Here is a 15,335-nt window from a genome sequence, read left to right as displayed (position 1 = left end):
GATTGTAAGAGAGAGATAGGTTTAGTTTATATAAGAAATTGCCAGAGACCTTTCCAAAGTGGCTTCATCATTTTACGCTCCCACTATTTATGAATGAAATTTCTGGTTGCTCCACGTTCTCCCCATATTCTCTCAATATTTGGCATTGTCAGAATTTTAAAATTATAGCCATTTATAGTGGTTAATTAGTGCTATCTCATGGTGGTTTAATTTGTATTTCTCTGATTACTAATGATGTTGAATTTTTCATGTGATTATTAACCATTTGTATGTCTTTGTAAAGTGTCTGTTCAAGTCTTTTGCTTTTAATATTGAGTCATGAGAATTTTTAATGGATACTATGTATAACTCATTGTCAGATATATGTGTTGAGAACATTATCTCCAACCTATGTTGCTTTTTAAGAAGTTTTTGATTTTTGATGTAATTCAGTTTTAAAATGTCTTTGCTTATTCCCATGGTCGTGATGGTAATCTTCCATGCTTCCTTCTGAAAGTTTCATAAGCTTTAGCATTTATATTTAGATCTCAATCAACTTTGAGTTAATTTTTATATTTGCTGTGGGGTAGGGATCAAGGTTCATTTTTTTTTTCTTGTATGAATATCAATTTTAGCTCCATTTACGGAAAAAATGATCTTTCCACTTTGAGTTGCTTTGGTTCTTTTGTTAGAAATAAATTGACCATATGTGTTTCTGTCTATGTCTGGACTATATTCTGTTTTATTGATCTACTTATCAATTTATATGTAGATATCATACCATTATGATTCTGTAGCTTTATAGTATGTCTTGAAATCTGGCAATATGTATCCTCCTTTCAAAAAACTTTCAAAGATCTGCTGGATTAGGCAGAATTGACATCTCAGTAATTTTGAGTCTTCCCATCCACGAGCCTGTTATTTCACTCTGTGTATTTAGGTCTACTTTGTCTCAGTAATGTTTGAAGATTTTAGTGTATAGGTCTTGTAACTCTTTTGTTAAATTTACGTTGAAGTATTTTTATTTCAACAGCTGTGGTTAATGAAATTGTTTATCTTAAATTTTGTTTTTCAATTGTTTAATGTTAGTATATAAAATAAAAATATATTTTTATATATTGACTTTTATCCTGGCACTTAACTAAATTTACATATTCTGAAGGTTCCTTTGCATTTTCTTTGTACATAATCCAGATGAACCTCCTTTAATATTTCTAATAATGTGGTGTATTGATGAATTCTTTGATTCTCTATTTAGTTTGAAATGTTATAGTTTCACTTTTAAAAGCATGTATTTACAGGAAATAGAGGGCTTCCCAGGTGGCTCAGTGGGTAAAGAATCCACCTGCAGTGTAGGAGACACAGCAGATGCATGTTCCATCCCAGGGTTGGGAAGATCCCCTGGAGGAGGGTGTGGCAACCCCCTCGAGTATTCTTGCCTGGAGAATCCCATGGACAGAGGAGCCTGGTGGGCTACAGTCCATGGGGTCACAAAGCGTCGGACAGGACTGAAGCAGCTTAGCACACATACTAAGGAAACAGATTTCTAAATTGATAGGTTTTTTCAGCAACATTTAAAAGATTATTCTACTTACTGTTATCCTTATTGTTCTCTATCAATGTGTCTTTTATGTCTGCCTGGTTAAAATTTTTTCTATCATTGATGTTTAGAAATTTTACCTTGCACAAGATGTAGTCTCCTTTTGTTTATACTAAGAATTTACAGAGTTCTTTGGGTTTGAACTTGTCAGACTGATATGTTTAATCAAATTAGGAAAAATTTCCACCATTATATTTTCAGTATTTTTTTATTTTCTCTAATATCTCTTGTCTCTTTTTCTGAGACTGTAGTTACACACATTAGAAATGTGTGTCAGTTTCTCTTCTGAACATCCAATTATATTTGCTTATTATATTCACATTTTTCTTATAAATCCTTGAACAAATACATTACAGCTGTTTTAAATTGCTTGTTTGCTAATCACATGACCTGCATCATCTCTGTGTCTGTTTCTATTGACTGTTTTTTCTCCTAGGTCATGTTTCCTGCTTAACTCATTTTTCCTGCTTTATTTGTCTGACAATTTTTGAGTGTATGTTGTACATTTGAATACAATGTTGTTGAGGGCTTGAATTATATTTTCTTCCTTTAAAAAGGGTTGCATATTTTTTTGGCAGGCAGTTAATTTATTGACAGCACAGCTTGATTTTAGGCTTTGGTGTGATGGGCTAAGAGTAGGTAGAATAAGAAAGACCAGCCCTTAATTTAGGACTTAGCTTTTCAGAGGTCTTAACTGAAGCCTTGAGGTGTTCAGTGCAGTCTCTCCCCTTCAGAAACTCGGGCCTGGTACCATTCCTCAGCACTGTGCTATCTTGGGAGTCTCCATTCAATTCCCAGCCCAGTTGTCGTTCTTTGCCAGGTCTTTTGGAGTTTTAGCTATGCATGTGTAGCTGAGCATCCAGAGACTCAAGAGATCCTTTATGCAGATTTCTGGGACTTATTTTCTGCATAGCTTCTTCTTTGGTATCCTGCCTCTCAAACTGCATCGGCCTCATCAGCAACGAACTCTAATCTTTTTCCTCCACCAATGAGGATACTGCTCTCTATTTCAGTTCCACTTCTAGGCCACGATTTGGAAAGTGTTCTCAGGCAAAAAGCTGGCACAAATGTGGAGTTATTCTATGTGTCCTGCTTCTCACAGGGCCATAGCCCTGTCTTTTGTGGCTGAAAACATTTATTTCAAAAATCTTCCAGTTCTGTAGTTGCTTATTGCAGCCATGAAATTAAAAGACGCTTACTCCTTGGAAGGAAAGTTATGACCAACCTAGATAGCGTATTCAAAAGCAGAGACATTACTTTGCCAACAAAGGTCTGTCTAGTCAAGGCTATGGTTTTTCCAGTAGTATGTATGGATGTGAGAGTTGGACTGTGAAGAAAGCTGAGCACCAAAGAACTGATGCTTTTGAACTGTGGTGTTGGAGAAGACTCTTGAGAGTCCCTTGGACTGCAAGGAGATCCAACCAGTCCATCTTAAAGGAGATCAGTCCTGGGTGTTCTTTGGAAGGAATGATGCTAAAGCTGAAACTCCAGTACTTTGGCCACCTCATGTGAAGAGTTGACTCATTGGAAAAGACCCTGATGCTGGGAGGGATTGGGGGCTGGAGGAGAAGGGGACAACAGAGGATGAGATGGCTGGATGGCATCACCGACTCGATGGACATGAGTCTGAGTGAACTCTGGGAGTTGGTGATGGACAGGGAGGCCTGGCGTGCTGCGATTCATGGGGTCGCAAAGAGATGGACATGACTGAGCGACTGAACTGAACTGAACTGATGGTGGAAGATAAATCTGATACCCAGTATTGTATCACGGCCTGGACTGGAAGCCTCACAAGTGCCCATTTTACAGATGGGAGTGTGGAGGCTTATGTACTCCTTGTGTTTTCACCCCATTAAGGGCTCTCGGGCTGTAACTGTCAGCATCCTGAGCAGAGCTCTGATTTCTGCATCTACTTTCAAATCTCTCTGTACCATATCTCACCTGTGTCAGAACATGGCCGTTCAGGCCGTGGCAGCTTCCTGTCCTCATCCTGGTGTGTTCTGTCCTTGCACTTCAGTCTTTTAGAGACTTTGGATGGCAAAGTGTGCAGGTGGGCTTGGGTCTGGCAGGCTTGGGTCAGAATCAGAGTCTTCATTTACCAAGAGGATTGACTTTGAACATGTCTTTTCATGTTGTTGTGGTGGTTTGGTTACAAAGTCATGTCCCACTCTTTGTGACTCCATGGACTGTAGCCCACCAGAATTCTCTGTCTGTGGGATTTCCTAGGCAAGAATAGTAGAGTGGGTTGCCATTTCCTTCTCCAGGGGATCTTCCCAACCCACCGATCAAACCCTTGTCTCCTGCACTGGCAGGTAGATTCTTTACCACTGGCTTCCCTGGTGGCTCAGATGGTAAGAATCTGCCTGAAGGGCAGGAGACCCAGGCTCAGTCCCTGGGTTGGGAATATCCACTGGAGGAGGGCATGGCAACCCACTTTAGTATTCTTGCTTAGAGAATTCCATGGACCAGAGCAGCCTAGCAGGCTACAGTCCATGGGTTTGCAAAGAGTTGGACACAACTGAGCGACTAACACTTTCACACTTTCTTTACCACTGAGCCACCAAGGAAGCCCTTCATATACATACCTTCATTTCCTTACCTGTAAATTGAGGATAAAAACACTTACCTTGTAAGGGATTTATGACAGCCAAATGCTTAGATCTCAGCATCATGCCTGGCAAAGAGACATGCTCCATGAAGGTGAGCCAGCCCCACTCAGACTCTATGAACTGGGGGTCAATCACTAACAAATGCTCTTCTGTCTCTTACCATGCATGTGGCAAGCTTGAGTTGTTTTGTTTATTCAAGCATTTTGAGGCAATAACTCTTGGCGAGTCCCAGGTGTTATTAATATCTCTGAATCACCATGTAGTTCTATAAATACCTCTCCTAGCTGTTATTTTTTCCCCTTATCTCACTAAATGTAAGTCAGCAATGAAGTTATGAATTACCAGCTCCCTTATTCTCTGCTCTATAATTAAGGAAGTGTTAGGTGAGAGTCCTCGCTGAGGATGGGGGTGGGTTAGTGCAGCAAGTAGCATGAATGCAAGAGGCTGTCTATTACCCGGGCACTACGTTGGGGGAGAGTGCCATGGGAACATCTCAACCCAGAGGAGCAGAGCTGGGTTCCCAAAAGCTGAAGGGCATATGAAGTATCAGTCCACGAGAATTCTCCCTGTTGGGGCTTTAGTTTTTGAAAACCCAGCTTCCCAGCTTTGCCAGAACTTTGTTTTATGCCTCACTGTTTCACAGGCATCTCTTTTTTTGCTTCCCCGTGCCTACTAGGGGCTTCCCTCATAGCTCAGCTGGTAAAGAATCTGCCAGCAATGCAGGAGACTCTGGTTTGATTCCTGGGTCAGGAAGATCCCCTAGATCAGAGATTGGCTACCCACTCCAGTATTCTTGGGCCTCTCTGGTGGCTCAGATGGTAAAGAATCCACCTGCAATGTGGGAGACCTGGGTTCGATCCCTGGGTTGGGAAGATCCACTGGAGGAGGGAGTAGCAACCCATTCCAGTTTTCTTGCCTGGAGAATCCTCATGGACAGAGGAGCGTGGTAGGCTACAGTTCATGGAGTCACAAAGAGTTGGACACGACTGAGTGACTAAGCACAGCACACATGCCTACCAGAATCAACCAGCAAGCCATTCCAGCTGTATCCATGTTCTTTATTTTAAGCTGGAGAGGAATTTCTTTAGCAGAATTTGATCCTCTATAGAAATTCAACTTCTCATTACCCTGGTCAGGAAATCTTGTAAAACTACTCTGCCTCTAATGAAAGAAATTACGACCGGAAAAATGCTCTTAGGAAGGGAAAAAAAAACATAGTTTCTGGGGTGAGGGGGTAAACCACTGCATTTGAGCTTGGCAGACAGGTGGGAGGTAGGCTCAGAGGCCGGCAACATGGCGTCTCCTGGGCCATGATTTCTGAGAATGGACAGATGGGCTCCTGTAGTCAGCATCTTTGGGGAAGGGGCCTAGGTTCTTCTGTTAGCAACACTCACCACAGGTTTCAAAGCCGTTTTCAGGTCAAGTGAGGTACAGATCGGGGGAGAGGCCCACTCCCTTCTCTCGTGCCTGAACCTTAGGCTTCCCGGCACCTGGGCACAGGGGCCTCTGGGAGCATGAGGGAACATGGTTGTCATCCCCAATGTTGGTGTTCTTGTGCCTCCACCAGGAGGCCTGGCAGCAGCAGGGCTCATCCAAGTGGCTGGAGAGATGTAAACTCATCCAAAGGACAGTGGAATCCGAGAGGATTCCCATGGCTACCGTCAGGGGATGCGCCTCATCACTTGTGTCCTCCAGCTTCACTTTATTCTACCCATGTTGAGCCCTTCCACCCACCCACCCACACAGCCACACACACAGGCGCACACACACCCCATCCGCACGGCCCTCTCCCAGTTGTCACCCTCCTCTGGCACCGCCAGACTTTCCCACCCCTCGGTTTCGTTGCCTTACCCTGTGGTATATTCCAGACTGTCCCATCCAGGGACAACCCCCTATTTTTCAGCATTTTCTTTCCAAAGGACCACGGGCCTTCCCTCTCCTTCCCTCATCAACACATATCCTGTAAGAGCCGTCTTCACCTCCTCTCTCTTCGTCTTCAGCAGCCTGAATTCTTTTTTTTTTAATTTAATTGGAGGCTAATTACTTTACAATACTGTAATGGTTTTTCCATACATTGACATGAATCAGCCATGGCTGTACATGTGTTCCCCATCCTGAACCCCCCTCCCACCTCCCTCCCCATCCCATCCCTCAGGGTCATCCCAGTGCACCAGCCCTGAGCACCCTGTCTCATGCATCGAACCTGGACTGGCGATCTATTTCACATATGATAATATACATGTTTCAATGCCATTCTCTCAAATCATCCCACCCTTGCCTTCTCCCACAGAGTCCAAAAGACTGTTCTTTACATCTGTGTCTCTTTTGCTGTCTCGCATATAGGGTCATCGTTACCATCTTTCTAAATTCCATATATATGCATTAATATACTGTATTGGTGTTTTTCTTTCTGACTTATTTTGCTCTGTATAGTTCGGTTCAGTTCAGTCGCTCAGTCGTATCCGACTCTTTGCAACCCCATGAATCGCAGCACGCCAGGCCTCCCTGTCCATCACCAACTCCCAGAGTTCACTCAGACTCACATCCATCGAGTCGGTGATGCCATCCAGCCATCTCATCCTCTGTCGTCCCCTTCTCCTCCTGCCCCCAATCCCTCCCAGCATCAGGGTCTTTTCCAATGAGTCAACTCTTCGCATGAGGTGGCCAAAGTACTGGAGTTTCAGCTTTAGCATCATTCCTTCCAAAGAAATCCCAGGGCTGATCTCCTTCAGAACGGACTGGTTGGATCTCCTTGCAGTCCAAGGGACTCTCAAGAGTCTTCTCCAACACCACACTTCAAAAGCATCAATTCTTTGGTGCTCAGCCTTCTTCACAGCCCAACTCTCACATCCATACATGACTACTGGAAAAACCATAGCCTTGACTAGACGGACCTTTGTTGGCAAAGTAATGTCTCTACTTTTGAATATGCTATCTAGGTTGGTCAGCCTGAATTCTGACGCGCAGCAAAATCATGCCCAACCCTGAGCTCCTGGATCTAGGGCTTGCTCCTGGGTTTTCATCGTTTTCACATCCCTGGCAGCATTTGACTGACCATTTCCTCCTGCAGCTCCAGGCACCTCTCTTCTGCTTTCCTTTTTCCTAACAGCTTTCCCCTTACCCTCAGACTAGTCTGCTCAGGGCACTCCCCTCCCTACGTCCCATAAGCCTCTCGCCTCCTGTCTCTACAGCCTTGACCAGAGAGCTTCCTCCCTCGTGCAGCTTGAATTCCAATCAGAATCTCCCTTCTCAAAAGCGCTTGAGCTCCAGACACCAGGTTTCTAACTGTCCTCGGCACACTTCTTCCTGGGGGCTGGGGGCCATTCAGATACCTGCAGCTCAACTTGTTCAAAAGGAGCTTTTCTATATGACCCTCTGGTGAAATGAAAGCTAGAGAGAAAAGAACCTCACACCGTCCTCTCTCCCATCTCCAAAACCAGTGTGCTGCGTGGGGCTCTAGATACGTTTAGGGACAATGTCACCCGTACTCCTTTCTAAGCACAGATGAATCACAATGCAGATCAGCCAAAATGAGACCAAAATTCTGACCCTCCCTTTTATGGGGGGGGGGGGGAAAGACCATGGTGAAGGGGTTTCAAACTTCTCTGTTCTCTAAGTAATTATTTTTTAAAAGTTATTTATTTACTTGGTTGCACTGGGTCTTTATGGCTGCATGCAGGCTTTCTCTAGTTTTGGGGGAGCGGGGGCTACTCTCTGGGTGCGCAGACTTCCTATGGCGGGGCTTCTCTTGTTGCGGAGCAGAGGCTGTAGGCGCACAAGCTTCAGTAGTGCCAGCTCACCGGCTCTAGAGTGCAGGCTCAGTATTTGTGGGGCATGGGGTTTTGGTGCTCCTCGGTGTGGGAGATCTCCCCGGATCAGGAATCGAACCCCTGTCCCCTGCATTGGCAGGCAGATTCCCATCCACTGTACTACCAGGGAATTTCTAGAAGTCATTATTGATACTTGCCATGTTACTCTGAATATTGTCCCAGTCACAAAAGTGATGCGGAGGTTGGGTGAAATGCTGTCTGTGCTGTGTGCCAGCTCTGTCGTACAGCCCTCTTCTCTTCCTCCACACGTATCAGCAACTTGACCATCCGAACCCTTTTTCGGCACCCTTGCCTCTCTGTCCGATTGTTTCTGGTCCATTTTGACTTTGCCAGTCCAGGGAGTCAGTCACAGACAGATGACTGGCTCGCCTTCAGCATGGGTGACATAGCTGTTCTGTGTCCTCATGACAAAAGGCATGATTTGAATTTTGCTCTGGCTTTCTTATTGATGTCAAGGCAGGAAGGAGGTTGAAAATATAACTGTGTTACAAGTCACAGGGCCTCCAGCAAGAACCACTGCCCCAGCAAAGGAAATTCATTTTCTCACCCTACTTGCTGGTGCGCAATTTGTTTATTTGTAGAGAGACAAGTATTAGTACATGGCAGAATGCAAGGGTTGAACGCCTGCGAGCCTGCAAAAGGATTTTAGAATGGTGTTTATATTCCTGTCAAAGTTCAGTCTTAACGTCACAGCAGGAAGGCAGAATCATAGAAGTACATGACGTAGTTTAGAAATAATAAGAGCTGCCATGGGATCAAAGAAGGATGCACCAGGAAGAGGGAGGAGGGCTTGGGGAGGCTAGAGAAAGATCCTGGGGGCGAGGGAAGGGGTTAGCAGAGAGAGGAGACCTCTGGGGCTCGCCCAAGCAAGCCTAGCTCTTCTGTGTGGTGTGAAGGCCTGATCTTTTCTTTGGGGAGATTTTTAAACCTTATGACCATGAAGAAAGAATTGAGAATTGGGGCAGAGAGGAATTCTCTAAATCTGCAGCTCCCTTGAGGTTCTCACTGATTTCCTAGGGACTCTCTTTCCTGTTTTGTGAAATATGGTTGTCATGAAAATGGTAAACCTCTAGAACAACTTCCGTAGGTGTTTCGTCTGTGAGTGGATGCCTTCAGGACTTTCGAGTCCTGATGTGTAGCTGGCCGACCAAGCTGTAGCTCGCATCAGGTAGAATCGAAGGTGTTTTTTGTCCAATTGATAAACTGCTGGAAGATGTGGGCACCACAGTGTTGCTCTGGATGCTTCAGAATGAGGGACGGGTCATCACTTAAGTCAAAAGAATAAGAAGGAGGTGGTGGTCAGCCACACTCCCACGGGTGGCAGGGAAGGAGGGAAGCCATGTGGTCAGCAGGTCCTAGAGGCTGGGCTGTTCTGCCACCTTGATTCTGGCATCAAATGGTCCTGAGTTCAGTTCCCAGCTCCACGTGTTCACCAACCCAGAAACTTTCCACGCCTGGACACGACTGAGCGATCAACACACACACATTCCAACTCTCCAATCACGTGTTTGGTTCCAATAACAACCACCTTCTCTCCTGGGGTACTTCCAGAAGTCACCTTATTAACATAACAAAAGACACCTTTGTCAGTCTCAGAAGTTCCATGACAGGAAGGGGACAGGGACCAAATCTATATATCTTATTATAAATCAGCATATCAGACAGGTCTTGCCCCTGCCCCTCCAAGCCTTATCCAATCTTATGGTCAGTGCCTTCTCGCTCCCAAAACCGCAGACTCCACATTTGCAGAACATAATTTCTAGGCACTGGCTTCATGGGGAGGTTTCTCGAAATGGGGTCCAGGGACTGTCCATACCCAGTCCCTGGAGATGCTTGGTTTGGAAAAAAAAAGACAAAACCCTGATCTGGATTCCCAGACCTCTCCTGGAGCACTGGAGTCAGACCCTCCGTGGAGCTGGGGCCAGGAATCTGCACTCCACAGAGCCCCACAAGGCATTCCGAGGTGCAAAGTGTGAGCATCACCCTGGGGTGGGAGTGGAGGGAGGGGACAGCTGCCGCTCCTCCTCTCTCCCCTCCTGTGTTAAATACTGGAAATCAGACAGCTGGGCCCGGAGCCAGGCACACAGAGGAAGACAAGACCCGGTCTCCCTGGCAGGTGTCATGTGTTAGGAGGCCAGAGCTGAAAGGCAGGAAGGGAAAATGGTCCTTCCACTAGGCTTGGCATTTTAGAAAACCCGGTTTCAAACACCCTGAATTCTGAAGCCTGAAAATAGTTATTATTTTTGCCCTCATTACCTTCTTTCCCTATTTAAAGTGGAATCATTGTCAGAATAAAAACTGCAGCTCCGCACAGCCCTGCCACAGCCTCACACAATAGACACTAAAAATAGGGCTTTGCCTCTGAGCTCCGTGAAGCTCCATAAAATGAAATATATACACGCATGCACGTATTATCGGAGGTCTGTCCTGGCTTGTCTGCTGACATCCATTTTGCCTTTTCTTTCCCCAAAATAGCTTCCCCTTCTTTTCCGAGTGACCCCCTTTTCCTGATGTGCACTGGTCAGTGGGTGGCACCGGCCTGATCTGGCCCCCTCGGCCACTCTTCTTGGGTTTTCTATTTTGACTCCTGAGCCAGTTAACTAGGGACAGAGCTCATCCATCTGGAACCTTCTTGGCAAACGTCAGCCTTGCCCACAGCTGTGACAACACCCTCCTGTCCTTGCCCACCCTCACATTAGCTGGTAGGTGAAAGCACTTGGAGATAGACTTGAACTTGGGCCTGGCTGGTGGCTGCCCGGGGTCAGAGCAGGAGCCTGGCGCTGAAAGGGGCACGTGGAAGGCAGGCTGCCACACAATGACCCCCCGTAGAGGAGCCCGGGAAGACAGTTACTAGCCAAGAGCCCCAGATCAGCTCCATGTCTGGAGAGCAGGAATTGCACTCAGGCAGACATATTGCTGCCTTGGCATTCCGGCAAGTTCTAACACCCAAAATAGCCAGCTTCTTTTAAATTCCTCCTGGCATCTGCCCGCAGCGCCCACGCCCAGGAAATGGTGGGCGGGGTCTGTTTGGCCCCACTGCAGTGAGCTAGAGTCATTTCACGCACTCGGGAAGAGACTGTAGTCGGGACAGGAATGCAGTGCCCATCGAGCAGGGCTTTAGGGGCGCCTGTTCTCCTTGGCTTTTCCTTCTGTGGTGGGGGCCCTGCTGTGGGTGTTGCGCGTGCTGCAGCACAGCCCCTGGTGGGGCTCTCGGGCCCATCCCCATCAGCTCCTCAGCCCCCCGACCTGACGTCCAGAGGCCGACTCATCGGGTCCTGCTCCCGACCCCTCCACAGTGTCCTTTGCGTCTGGCCCTGGGTTTCTTGCCTCTGTAGCACGAGCCACTCTCATCGCTCTGTGAAGTGGGCTGAGCAGGCCAGGGCCGACCACCCTGTAGTGTCTTATTCTCCTGAGACACCAAGGCCAGTCGTGTTAACCCGTTAGGTTAGTGCCCATTATCCTCAGATCTTTCCAGCATCACCTCCTCCATGCACCTCTGGGAGTGCTATCTCTTGGGCAACCATAACTGTGTTCCAGAAAAGTTATGTGTGAGAAAGTGAAAGTGTTAGTTGCTCAGTCATGTCCGACTCTTTGCAACCCCATAGACTGTAGCCCACCAGGCTCCTCTGTCCATGGGATTCCCCAGGCAAGAATACTAGAGTGGGCTTACATTTCTTCTTCCAGGGGATCGTCCCAACCCAGGGATCAAACCCATATCTCTTACATCTCCTGTATTGGCAGGTGGGTTCTTTAGCACCACCTATGTGTGAGAGGGCTATTGTAAATCTGACCCTGTGCTAAGAGCAAATCATGCTCTCAGTAGTTGTAGAAGTTTTGTTCTCAAGCTCCAGCTCGCCTGCGAATTTTTAGTGACCTCCCACCTCCACCCAGAGACCTACGCAGTCACACATATGTGGATTCTGTCCGTGACCTCCTGCTGTATGAGAGAACCCACTCAGATTTATTGGCTGAAAATAACCATTTATGATTTCTCATGATTCAGAGGGTTGACTGGGCCTGCAGAAGTGTCTTCTGTTTGTCTTGCTTGGGGGTCTCTCATAGGCCTGCCGTCAGATGGCTGGAACATCCAGCCTGGCTCTGCTTGGGGGCTGGAAGGCTGGTTCTCCGGTTTAATTCACGTGGTCTTTGCATGTAGCTGCTTGAGAATCCTCACAGCATAGCAGCTGGCTCCCAGAGCAAGACTTCCAAGAAGATCAGCCCCACTCTGCAAGCCTCTGCTTTCATATCTCTCGATGATGACCCTTTGCCCAAAGCAAGTCACATGGCCAAGCCCAGAGATGCTGTGGACAGTCCTGGGGGGCAGTGGGGACAGGGACCCCTTGGAGCCACAAGTGTAACTGTCCGCCCCACTGGTTATTCCATGGAGACAGCCCCTCAGGAATAACTGACTCTGACACATTGCCAGACCTTAAGTCAAGTGTGGTGTCTGCTTTTCGCAGAGAAGAAACAAACAAGTAGAGAGCCACTTGGAGTAAAAGGAGGAGCTAGGGAGCTCGCCCTAACAGGCAGATTCTCATTAAAGCCAAACAGAATTGGAGCACTTTTTCATCTGATTCTTTCGGTCGTTTGATTTTTCTAACTTTTTAAAAAAGTATTTCTTTGTTTATTTGGCTGCGCCGGGCCTTAGTTGCAACACTTGGGATCTTCAACCTGTGTTGAGGCATGCAGGATCTTTTAGTTAGCATACAAACTTTTAGTGGCATACGGACTCTCAGTTGGAGCACATGGGATCTAATTCCCTGACCAGGGGCGGAATCCAGGCCCCCTGCATTGCAAGTGCAAAGTCGTTGACACTGGACCATCAGGGACATCTCTCTAACTTTTAAAAATACCATTTTAATTGAAAAAAAATGTGTGGACATCATGGCTCATTGTTTATATTCTTTCAGTCACTGGATTTGATTGACAGTAACTGTACATCGCCTGGGACCCGTGATCTTCCTTGGCGCTTCCCTCCCGTGAGAGACAAGAGCACCACATTGTCTGGCTGATGCCCGAATTCTCCCGCAAAGATGCCTCCCTGCAGAAGGATGTCCTGGCCATCAGATGCTGATCTTGCCCGCTGTGTCCACAGGACATCTAGTTGTTTCACACGTTCCCTCCCTAGACATGCGCATCTGTGATGTCCAGAAACCAGCACTTTAAAAGACTTAAGAGGAGGATTTGTTTTGTTTCATTTTGTTTTGAAGAGACGTGATTCACTGGTTTGGAAAGCTGAGGATATCAAGTTTGAACTTCAAAATCTCAAAAAGGGAAACTATTTTGAATGACAGTAAGAGTTGACTCATTGGAAAAGACTCTCATGCTGGGAGGGATTAGAGGTAGGAGGAGAAGGGGACGACAGAGGATGAGATGGCTGGATGGCATCACTGACTCGATGGACATGAGTCTGGGTGAACTCCAGGAGTTGGTGATGGACAGGGAGGCCTGGCGTGCTGCGATTCATGGGTCGCAAAGAGAGGGACACGACTGAGCGACTGAACTGAACTGAACTGAATAGACAAGAATTCAAGACATACAGTGTAACATTAAATGGCTCAAGAAGAACAAGACAGAGCAGAAGTAGAATTTTAAAACCTTTTTCTTAAGGAAAATTTGAAACATTCATATAAGGAGCCAATAACGAACACTTTGTAGCAGATCTTAGTTCACCTCCACCTGCTGTCCCCAGCATTTGAGGCACATCCCAGACATTGTATCATTACGTCAGTAACCAGTTCAGTGACTCTCAAAGTAATTAGGCTGAGTGAAAGAAGCTAGAAAAAAAAGAATGTATACTTTATAATTCTATTTATTTAAGATTCTAGAATGTGCAAACAAATATATATCGACAGAAATTAAGTCTGTGTCTGGGGGGACAGGAGTGGAGACAGAAAAGGGGGGTGATTACCAAAAACCATCAGAAACTTTCAGGGGTGATGGACATGCTCATTATCTTGGTTTCACAGGCGGTGACATGTGCCCCTTACTCGCCAGATTTCACATTTAAAAAACCTTTATTTATTTGGCTAAACCAGGTCTTAATTGTGGCACACAGAATCTTTGGTTGCGGCAGGCAAGTTCTTAGTTGCGGCATGTAGGATCTAGTTCCCTGACCAAGGATTGAACCCAGGCCCCGTGCATTGGGAGCACAGTCTTAGCTTCTGGACCTCCAGAGAAGTCCCTTACATTTTAAATATGTGCCATTTATTGTACATTGATTGTACTTTCATCAGTCTATTTTTAACACAACACATGAAGATTGGGTTTAAACATAATCAGGTTTTTTAAAATTGAGTTAAAAGTTTAATTAGTTTCATTCTTTTTATTTTTATTGACATAAATATTTAACATACATTTTCCTTTGAGCCCCGCTTCAGCTGCAACACACAGGTTCTGTTGTGTAATTTTTTCAGTTGTGTGTTTCCTAAAATTTCTGTGATCTTGGTGTGCATTTCTTTTTTGATGTGATAGGTGTTGAGGAGAGAGTTGTTTGTGTTTTTAAAAATTTCAGATAAAAAAAAATTTCAGGTAGAAGAATCTTTTCTGGTGCTCTATTTTGTAATCCATGTCTAGGCTGATCATACAACCAGAGGATTTTGCTAAGCATGGTTTCTACTTTGGGGAATTTGTTGAGATTTTTCACTGTGGTCTATTACACGATCAGTTTTCATGAATTTTGATTAACTCTTGGAAAGAAGAGTCAGGTTTTTGGAGATAGATTTTGACATATATCATTCAGATCAACTTTCTCAATTTTTACTTATTTTTGCTACCTAAGTTCTGGCGTGAGCTCAGAGTTGGAGAATTTCCTGCCACACTGTGTCTCTCTCTCCTCATCTTTTCTCTAACTGTGTGCTTTAGTGTCTCAGTCTTGTCTGACTCTGTGACCCCGTGGACTGCAGCCCGCCAGGCTCCTCTGTCCATGGGACTCTCCAGGCAAGAACACTGGAGTGGGTTGCCACGCCTTCCTCCAGGGGATCTTCCCAACCAGGGATCGAACCCAGGCTCCCTTTCTCTAACTTCTGCCTCACAAATATGGTCGCTCTTTGATTTTACACAGAGATCTTCATCGACTCCTCTGTCTTCATTGTGTGACATACACTTCAGGGTTAGAATGTCCCCTCCTCTGTCCCTGAGTTTTCACTTCTTTGAAGGCAAATGCTCTCTTTTGGTTTGCTCTCACCGGGTACAGCGTACCCATCCTCTTCATCTGAAGCTTTCCGGTTCACTGTTTTAGATACTTTTCATTGCTTTTAAACAGCATAAAATTGGATTGTGCTTTCACGATGTAATTCCATTTATATGAGTTAATCC

The 15,335-nt window shown here is 45.8% G+C and overlaps 1 long non-coding RNA gene across 1 annotated transcript in view; it reads left to right on the top strand.

Annotated features, from left to right (window-relative positions):
• The window catches only part of LOC147363701 (uncharacterized), a 36,661-nt gene extending 22,327 nt beyond the window's left edge, over positions 1 to 14,334 (top strand). The window contains exon 3 of the long non-coding RNA XR_015137376.1: positions 12,929 to 14,334. This is a non-coding gene — a long non-coding RNA (uncharacterized LOC147363701). The remainder of the gene's footprint in view (positions 1 to 12,928) is intronic.
• Positions 14,335 to 15,335: the final 1,001 nt, after the last annotated feature.

This window comes from Bos grunniens, chromosome 11 (genome assembly GCF_055505025.1).
Source record: "Bos grunniens cultivar Pamir isolate PY7600 chromosome 11, Bosgru_T2T1.0, whole genome shotgun sequence".
In the NCBI taxonomy this organism is placed as follows: Eukaryota; Metazoa; Chordata; class Mammalia; order Artiodactyla; family Bovidae; genus Bos; species Bos grunniens.
Note: the sequence above shows the minus strand (reverse complement) of the source record. Positions and strands in the feature narration are given on the sequence as shown.